The following is a 10,364-nucleotide window of genomic DNA, read 5'->3' as shown; positions in this document are numbered from 1 at the left end:
GGGGGTATGGATCAACCGGCCAAAGCCCCTGTCCAGCAGAGAAGTAATTACAGAGGACTTCCATGGGCAGATGACCTCACCAATGTGTCCTGGAGCCCCCCTTCCCCAGAACCCTGCCCCACTAGGAAAAGAGAGAGACAGGCTGGGAGTATGGATCGACCTGCCAATGCCCATGTTCAGCGGGGAAGCAATTACAGAAGCCAGACCTTCCACCTTCTGCATCCAATAATGACTCTGAGTCCATACTCTCAGAGGGTTAAAGAATAGGAAAGCTATCAGGGGAGGGAATGGGATACGGAGTTCTGGTGGTGGGAACTGTGTGGAGTTGGACCCCTCTTATCCTATGGCTTTGTCAGTGTTTCCTTTTTATAAATAAAATTAAAAAATAAAATAAAATAAAAAAGAATAGGGAAACATCCAATGGAGGGGATGGGATGTGGAGCTCTGACGGTAGGAATTGTGGGGAACTGTACCCCTCTTATCCTATGGTCTTGTCTATCACTATTAAATCATTAAAAAAAAAAGATTCTTTCATTACAAGGCACGTGTGCTTAACCTGCTGCGCTACTGCCTGACTCCCTTCTTTTTATTTCTTTGTTGTCCTTATGACTTCACCAGTCCACCACTTCTTTTCCAGATGGAGTAGTAAGGGCTGACAGAATAACTCACTTGGAGAGTTAATGATTTAAAATTTTTTAAAATTATACTTATTTATTTATTGGATAGAGACAGCCAGAAATCAAGAGGGAAAGGGGTCATAGAGAGGGAGAGAGACTCATTAAACTTTCCCCCTGCAGGTGGGGACCAGGGGCTTGAACCTGGGTCCTTGTGAATTGTAACATGTGTGCTTAACCAGGTGTGCCACCACCCAGCCTCATTTTTTTAAAAAAAATTATTATCTTTATTTATTGGATAGACAGCCAGAAATAGAAAGGGAAGGAAATAGAGGGAGAGAAACAGAGACATCTGCAACCCTGCTTCAGCACTCAGAAAGCTTTCCCTCTGTGGGTGAAACATGGAACGGGGGCTCGAACCTGGGATCTTGGGCATTGTAGTGTGTACTCTCAACCAGTGAACCACCACCCAGCCCCAGAAGAACTCACTTGGATAGTGCGCTTGCTGTGTTGTGCATGAGACCCAGGCTCCAGTCCTCCCCCACTGGAGGAAGCTGTGGTGCTTCCCCTCTCCCTCTCCCTCTCCCTCTCCCTCTCCCTCTCCCTCTCCCTCTCCCTCTCCCTCTCCCTCTCCCTCTCCCTCTCCCTCTCCCTCTCCCTCTCCCTCTCACTCTCCCCTCCCCACCCCCTTCCCCCTCCCCCCTCCCCACCCCCCTCTCCCTCTCCATCAGGGAAAAAAAGGGGAAGAGGCATAAATGTATGACCTTTGAGGTGGTGTTGTGTCTGAAGAGTTGTTCTTACAAACACGAGGTCCCAAATTCATCCTTGGCATTGCATGTGCCAGAGTGGCTCTCTGATTCTCTCCCTCCCCCTCTGCTATTAGTAAATAAATAAATCAATCTAACGAATCACTCAGAGAGACCCAGGAAGAGATGGAGATCAAAGCACCAGATAAGAGGGGGACAACTCCACACAATCCGTATTTTTAATAAATGGGTTGGGTACCACCAAATGCCTCTGTGCTGGTGGGCGTGAGGTCTGATGAGCTGCTTTCCCCCTTCCACCCAGCTGTGGAGTCTAGGGTTTCACACCCAGAGCTCAGCTCCTAGGGCACCTCATGCTGAGATTCTTTCGCTCCACAGAATCTCAGCCCTTGCTTGGTGGTGAGTCAGCCATGGCGGCTGTCATCACTTAGCATTATGAGGAAAGATAATAGCCCAGGGCAGCCGTACCATTCTGTGTCCTGCATCAACTCTTCAGGAGCCTGTGAGGTCTTTCCTGCCCTTCTGTGACCATTAAAGAATGAGGTGTTGATTTGTTCAGCCATTCACAGCATCAATTTGTTCATGTTACTTCTTATTTAAAAAAAAAAAAAACTTAAAAATTTGATAGGACAGAGAGGAATTGAGTGGGGAGGGCAAGAAAGAGAAGGAAAGAGAGAAAGACACCTGCAGCCTGGCTTCACCACTCATGAAGCTTCCCCCCACTGCAGGTGGGGACCAGGGGCTCGAACCCGTGTTCTTATACATGGTAATGTTGTAATGTGTACACTTAATGGATGTACCATCCTTTGGCCCCTATTTCTAATTTTTTAATTGCCACCTGGGTTATCACTGGGGCTTGGCATTTACATGCTGAATCCACTGCTTCCAGTGGTCATTCCTCCCCCGGTCCTTCCCCCTTTTATAGAGATAGAGAAATTGAGAGGGAAGGAGATATAAGAGGGGGACAGAAAGAGAGACCCCTAAGCACTGCTTCATTACTTGTGAAGCTTTCCCCCAGCAGATGGGGGTTGGGGGCTTGAAGGAGTAAGGAAGATGGCCAGAGGGCTTGAAACTCCAACTTCATCAGGACCTGTAGAGAGAAGAAAAAGGGAGGGACAATTGGATGTAATAATTGGTGTGGGTGTGAAAAGAAGAGGAACTGTAGAGAAGAAAAGGGCAAATCTATACAAGTACAGACAGATGGTTGTAGAAATAACAGTTAGCCCATATCTGTGACCTTGGGAGAACTGCTGCGGCTTCCAGTGGAGGGAGTGGCGACACAGAACTCTGGGGGTGGGGACAGTGCAGAGCTGTACCCCTGTTGCTTGTAATTTTGTAAATCAATATTAGATCACTAGTAAAATCAAAGAAACAACAACAACAACAAAAAGAATAGGGAAATGGGAGTCGGGCTGTGCGCAGTGGGTTAAGCGCATGTGGCACAAAGCGCAAGGACCAATGTAAGGATCCCAGTTCGAGCCCCGGCTCCCCACCTGCAGGGGAGTCCCTTCACAGGTGGTGAAGCAGGTCTGCAGGTGTCTGTCTTTCTCTCCCCTTCTCTGTCTTCCCCCCTCCTCTCTCCATTTCTCCAACAATGACAACAACAATAATGACTACAACAATAAAACAATAAGGGCAACAAAAGGGACTAAATAAATAAAAATAAATATATATGTAAGAAAAATAATAGGGAAATTTCCAATGGAGGGGATGGGACACGAAATTCTGGAGGTGGAAACTATGGGATTTTACCCTTTGATGAACAATTATACCCCAAGATGAACAATTTTGTTAATCATTATTAAGTAAATATTAAAACTTAAGACTCTAAAATCTTTGTCTCTGTGTGTGTATGTATGTGTGTGCATGTGCACATTCTTCTGACTAGTGGTTGAGATGATATTTGGACATACTAGGTGACGTAAATACATTGCTGACCTCAACTTTTCTTCTCTGAAAATGTGCCAAGTAAAATGAGGGAGGGGGCTTATCAGGCAGAACACAGGAGTTGTGTTCCTGGAGCCCCAGCTTCTATCTCAGGTTCTAAAGTAGCACTGTCTCTTTTTCTCTCTTAAAATACACACACACACACACACACACACGCACGCACACACACACACACACACACACACACACACGCACACACGCACACATGCACACACATATACACACACGCACACACACACATACACATACACACACACACACACATACACACACACACACACACACACACACACACACACACACTTCACCAGAGCAGTTGCTCAACCCTGGCTTATGGTGGTTTGGGGGATTGAACCTCGGACCTGGGAGCCTCAGGCAAGAAAGAGTCACTTTGTATAAGCTCCACACTACAGATAAATACGTCTCTAAACAATGTGCCAGCTAGTACATTTAAAATTAACATGGGGCTGGGGAGACAGCAGTCCCAGGCTCAGTCCCAGCACCACCCTCAGCCAGAGCTAAGCAGCACTCTCATGCAAATACAGAAAGAAATGACTGTATGCAATATGCCTGCACAGCTCACCTTATATGTCTTTTTTTTTACGCATATGAGGATATGATTTAATTTCCTATAAGTTGAAAACATAAAAATAAGAATCTTCCCCATATTTTCCCAGAGTTTTGAGAATTTGGTGTTAGAAAAACCTTGAGTAGCTTCATAGTGTAGAGATCATTTCACAAAATCTTAGATTGTGTCCATGCTGTTAAACCCAACGTACTTATTACATCCCTGTCTTGTTTCCTGGTACCTGACTCTCCATCTTGCATACCTTTACTTTCATCTCTTTGCTGAACTAGAAATTTCCTGTGAATTCTTCTGCTGATGACCATACTCATATCACAAACAAACCTAGAAGACATTCTTGGAATCCTAGAATTTTACTCTAAAACCTGTTACTTCCAGGTACAACAGCAGATGTTTTTGGTATTTAACTCTGAAGTTCCTTGTTGAACAGTGTTGGTTTCAGTGGCCTTGCTGATGAGTCTCTGTTGGTAAATGATAAAGTTATATTTGGCAAAGCCTTCCACCTCAGGGGAGAATAAATCAGAATTTATTGAGAACAGACTCTAAGTGGTGCTGCTACTTACATGCCTTATTCAAATATCATCTTAGCTCACATGACTTTGGTACGAGCGTATTTTTTTTTCTTTATAAAAAGGAAACATTGACAGAACCATAGGATAAGAGAGGTATGATTCCACACAATTCCCACCACCAGAACTCTGTATCCCATCCCCTCCCCTGATAGCTTTCCTATTCTTTATCTCTCTGGGAGTATGGACGCAGGATCATTGTGGGATTCAGAAGGTAGAGGGTCTGGCTTCTGTAATTGCTTCCCCGCTGAACATGGGTGTTGACAGGTGGATCCATACTCCCAGTCTGCCTTTCTCTTTCCCTCGTGGGGCAGGGCTCTGGGGAAGTGGGGCTCCAGGACACATTGGTGGGGTTGTCTGTCCAGGGAAGTCTGGTCAGCATCCTACAAGCATCTGGAACCTGGTGACTGAAAAGAGAGTTAACATAGAAAGCCAAACAAATTGTTGACCAATCATGGACCTAAAGGCTGGAATAGTGCAGATGAAGAGTTGGGGGGGGGGGTCCTTCATTTTTGTAGATAGCTAGTAGGCATATTTTAGTTATATTCCAAAGGGCCTGTGGCTATACTAGTTTTTTTTTTTTAACCACATCAAATCGATGGGGTTTACAGTCAACAATATTTATACCCCTTTCCCATATTTGGGAGCTACTCTCTTCCCTGATCCAGCTTTCTGGTCCTTTTTCCAGCCATGACATCATTTCCCCAGACAATAATGTGGATCCATCTTCATGGTCAGTTTTCAGGCTCAGGGAAAAACAAACAAACAAATAAACACAACAAAAAGCTAGTATCGCCTTATATTTCTGTGGGACTGCAGAGACCTAGGTGAAAAGCACTCACAGTACAGCGCCAGATACAGAGGTCCTAGGGCAGAAACTGAAGGCTGGTCTGGTATGGGGGTTAGGGAGGCAGTGGCAGATAGAGGTCTTAATCTAAGTGTGACAAGGTACTTGCACTCAGCAGGACTTGTTTCGTTGCTACATGTGCACCATTCCTCAGTTTTCCACATAACAATCTAACTCCCCCTTAGGTCCCTCTGCCATCCTGTTCCAGGACTCTGGATCCCCCACCAACCCTCCACCCCCACCCCATAGTCCTTGACTTTTGTGCAAGACACCAACTCCAGTCCAAGTTCTGCTTGGTGTTTTCCCTTCTGTTCTTATTTCTCCACTTCTGTCTATGAGTGAGATCATCCCATATTCATCCTTCTCTTCTGGCTGATCTCACATCACAGGATTCCTTCAAGCTCCATCTAAGATGAGGTGAAGAAGGTGAAGGCATCATTTTTAATAGCTGAGTAGTATTCCTTTCTGTATACAGACCACAACTTACTCAGCCCCTCACCTGTTGTTGGACACCTGGGTTTAAGCAGGATTTTTAACAGAATCTTATGGCTGCTAAATGCAGAATCAACTGTGGGTGGAAGAATGGCCGAATAGTGCTGGAAAATAGGTCACTTGGACAGCATGCCATGTGGGACGAACCCAGTTCGAGTCCTGCCCCTCACCCCCATTTCTGCATTGAAGGAAGGTTTTGTGCTGTGGTTTCTCTCTGGAAAAGCCAGCAGCCCTGAATGGTGAAGTCCTGGTGGTGATATATATATTAAATAGAAGTGGGGGAACCTGGTGGTGGTGCACCTGGTTAAGCGCACATGTCACAATGTGCAAGGACCCAGGTTCAAGGTTCTGGTCTCCAACTGCAGGGGGAAGCTTCAGGAGTGGTGAAGCAGGGCTGCTGGACTCTGCCTCCCCCCCCCCCCGCCCCCAATTACTTTTTCTCCCTTCCCTATCAGTTTCTGACTGTCTCTATCCAATCAATATGTAAAGATTAAAAAAAAAGTTTACAGGTTGGGAGTGTGGATCTATCTGCTAATGCTCATGTCCAGCAGAGAAACAATTACAGAAGACAGAACTTCCCCCTTGGTCCATGCTCTCAGAGGGAGAGAAATGACAGGGGGAAGATGACCAGACGGCTCTGAACTCCAGCTCCATCAGGACCTGGAGAGAGAGGAGGAAAAAGGGAGGGAAATTTGGATGTAATACTAGGTGTACGTGTGAATTGGAAAAGAAGATGGGACCATAGGAATAAAAAAAAAGAGCAGATATATACAAATATAGACGGATAGTTGTAGAAATAATAGTTGACCCGTATCTACAACCTTAGGAGAACTGCTGTAACTTCCAATGGGGGGATCTAGGACACGGAACTCTGGGGGTGGGAACGGTGCAGAGTTGTACCCCTGTTAACTTACAATTTCGTAAATCAATATTCAATCACTACTAAAAAAATAAAATAACCAAAAAAAAGTTTTTAAAAAAGAAAGAGCGGACAGATGGAAGGTGACTCGCACCTGTCCTGCGGATGGAAGGCAGGCCGTAGTAGGAGAACGAATTCGAGGTTCCAGCCCTGTGGGTGCCCCAAGCTGCACCCAACGAGCACGTGCGGACCCGGCCCTCCGCGACTCTGCAGGGCCGCCGCCCGCAGCCAGGGGGCGCCTCCTCGATGACTCGGCGCTCGGCTGGCCAGGAGCCCGCGCGTCTGCGCTCGATTGGTCGTGCCGGGCCGGGCCGGGATGCGCCATTGAGGAGCCGGAGCGGAGAGGAGACGCGGCGCAGCGCGGGCGGCGGCCGGGACCCCAGGTGCTGGGAGCCGGGCGGGCGGGGGCCGGGGCTGCGCCGCTTCCGCGTCCCGGGTGAGCTGCGGGGTCCGCCGGGGGCCAGAGACGGCCTTGGGCTCGGAACGCGACCGGAGGCCCGCGCTGCCCGACCCCGGGACCCAGAGACCCAGAGACCCCGGGACACATAGACACAGAGACCCCGGGACCCAGAGACACAGAGACCGCGGGACACAGAGACACAGAGACCCCGGGACCCAGAGACACAGAGACACAGAGACCGCGGGACACAGAGACCCCGAGACACAGAGACCCCGGGACCCAGAGACACAGAGACCGCGGGACACAGAGACACAGAGACCCCGGGACCCAGAGACCCCGAGACACAGAGACCGCGGGACACAGAGACCCCGAGACACAGAGACCCCGGGACCCAGAGACACAGAGACCGCGGGACACAGAGACACAGAGACCCCGGGACCCAGAGACCCCGAGACACAGAGACCGCGGGACACAGAGACCCCGAGACACAGAGACCCCGGGACCCAGAGACACAGAGACCGCGGGACACAGAGACACAGAGACCCCGGGACCCAGAGACACAGAGACCGCGGGACACAGAGACCCCGAGACACAGAGACCCCGGGACCCAGAGACACAGAGACCGCGGGACACAGAGACACAGAGACCCCGGGACCCAGAGACACAGAGACACAGAGACCGCGGGACACAGAGACCCCGAGACACAGAGACCCCGGGACCCAGAGACACAGAGACCGCGGGACACAGAGACCCCGAGACACAGAGACCCCGGGACCCAGAGACACAGAGACCGCGGGACACAGAGACCCCGAGACACAGAGACCCCGGGACCCAGAGACACAGACCGTGGGACACAGAGACACAGAGACCCCGGGACCCAGAGACACAGAGACACAGAGACCGCGGGACACAGAGACCCCGAGACACAGAGACACAGAGACCGCGGGACACAGAGACACAGAGACCCCGGGACCCAGAGACACAGAGACCCTGGGACCCAGAGACCCCGGGACACAGAGACCCAGAGACCCTGGGACACAGAGACCCTGGGACACAGAGACCCAAAGACCTCAAGATGCAGAGACCCAGAGACCCCGGGACACAGATCCAGAGACCCTGAGACCTCGGGACCCAGAGATCCCGAGACACAGAGATCCCAGGACCCAGAGACTCTGAGACAGAGATCCCAGGACCCAGGGACTCTGAGACACAGAGATCCCAGGACCCAGAGACTGAGACACAGAGATCCCAGGACCCAGAGACTCTGAGACACAGAGATCCCAGGACCCAGAGACTGAGACACAGAGATCCCAGGACCCAGGGACTCTGAGACACAGAGATCCCAGGACCCAGAGACTCTGAGACAGAGAGATCCCAGGACCCAGAGACTCTGAGACACAGAGATCCCAGGACCCAGGGTACCCCGGGACCCAGAGTCACAGACATCCAGAGACCCTGGGACCCAGACATTGAGATACAGAGACCTGAGACTTCGGGACCCAGAGACCCTGAGGCACAGAGACCCTGAGACGCAGAGATCCAGAGACCCCAAGGTCCAAAGACACAGAGATCTGAGACCCAGAGACCTTGAGACCCCGAGATCCTGAGACCCAGATATCAGAGACCCCAAGGTTCAAAGACCCAGAGATCCAGAGACCCTGAGACCCAGAAATCAGAGATCCAGAGACCCCAAGGTCCAAAGACACAGAGATCTGAGACCCAGAGATCAGAGACCCCAAGGTGCAGAGACCCAGAGATCTGAGACCCAGAGATGCTTACGTGGACTCTGTCCCCAGCTCAGGGGCAGAACCCTGGAGACCCCTGCACTCCTGCAGTGGGTGTCAGGACCGCCGCCCCCCCCACCAGCCACCCCTTCCTCTAGGTTCCCACAGCCGGGGGTCTGTGATTGGAGCTTGTCAGCTGGCTTCTTGTGTCTGTGCTGGACCCTAGGGCGGGGACCCCCACTCACCACCCCCCACTCCCCACCCCGTCCCCCAGCTCCATGCTGCCAACTGGGTGACGGTTCTTCAGTGCCATTAGCTTACTGGGATCAGGCTTTGTGGTGGGGGGACATCAGGCCCCAGACCTCCCCGCAGCCCCCAGGGTCATGTCCTGGCTAACCCCCAGACCCGTCCTGACAGCTCTCCCTGGAGGGTGGGGGGCCGCTGTGTGCCATGATCCTTGCAGGATCCTGGGGACCTCGAGCCCGGTGCCTGTCCCTCTGGGTCCCTGTTTCTGTGCCAGCTGCTGCAGGGGCCTGGGGCTGGTGGGCAGCTCCACTCTCGGCCTCTCTTGAGGGAGGGCCATGGCCCAAGGTTGCTGCCATCTGAGCACTGGCCCCAGTGCCACCTGTTCAGGATGGGGGGCTGGTGCCAGGCAGGTCACTGCGGGCTGCCCGCCCCTGGGCTGAGCACTGGCCCCAGTGCCACCTGCCCCACCCCTCAGGATGGGGGCTGGTGCTAGGCAGAAGTTACTGCAGGCTGCCTGCCTCTGGGCTGAGCACTGGCCCCAGTGCCACCTGCCCCACCCCTCAGGATGGGGGGCTGGTGCCAGGCAGAAGGTTACTGCAGGCTGCCTGCCTCTGGGCTAAGCACTGGCCCCAGTGCCACCTGCCCCACCCCTCAGGATGGGGGGCTGGTGTCAGGCAGGTCACTGCAGGCTGCCCGCCTCTGGGCTGAGCACTGGCCCCAGTGCCACCTGCCCCACCCCTCAGGATGGGCGGCTGGTGCTAGGCAGAAGGTTACTGCAGGTTGCCCGCCTCTGGGCTGAGCACTGGCCCCAGTGCCACCTGCCCCACCCCTCAGGATGGGGGGCTGGTGCCAGGCAGGTCACTGTAGGCTGCCCGCCTCTGGGATGTGCACTGGCCCTAGTGCCACCTGTCCCACCTGTCAGAATTGGGGGCTGGTGCCAGGCAGGTCACTGCAGGCTGCCCAACTCTGGGCCGAGCACTGGCCCCAGTGGCAGCTGCCTAGAAGGCCTGTGATGGACACGCCTGCAAACTCCCTGGGATTCTGGCCATCCTGGAGGCCCTTCCTGACACCAGATTCCTTGAGGGGATCGTTGGAGTGGCCTCCAGCCTGTGTGGATGCCCAGCAGAGCCAGTGTGTGCTGTCGGGGTTGCCCTTAGACGGATCACCTTGCCGTCCCCCCAGTCTGTGCTCGTATTCTTCCACCTTCAGGGGGTTCTAGCCAGGCCTGGTGCGGAAGCTGGCGACCAGCTCCCTGT

Source organism: Erinaceus europaeus, chromosome 13 (assembly GCF_950295315.1).
Source record: "Erinaceus europaeus chromosome 13, mEriEur2.1, whole genome shotgun sequence".
NCBI classification, from domain to species: domain Eukaryota; kingdom Metazoa; phylum Chordata; class Mammalia; order Eulipotyphla; family Erinaceidae; genus Erinaceus; species Erinaceus europaeus.
The sequence above is the reverse complement of the archived record's forward strand: the minus strand, read 5'-3'. Positions refer to the sequence as shown.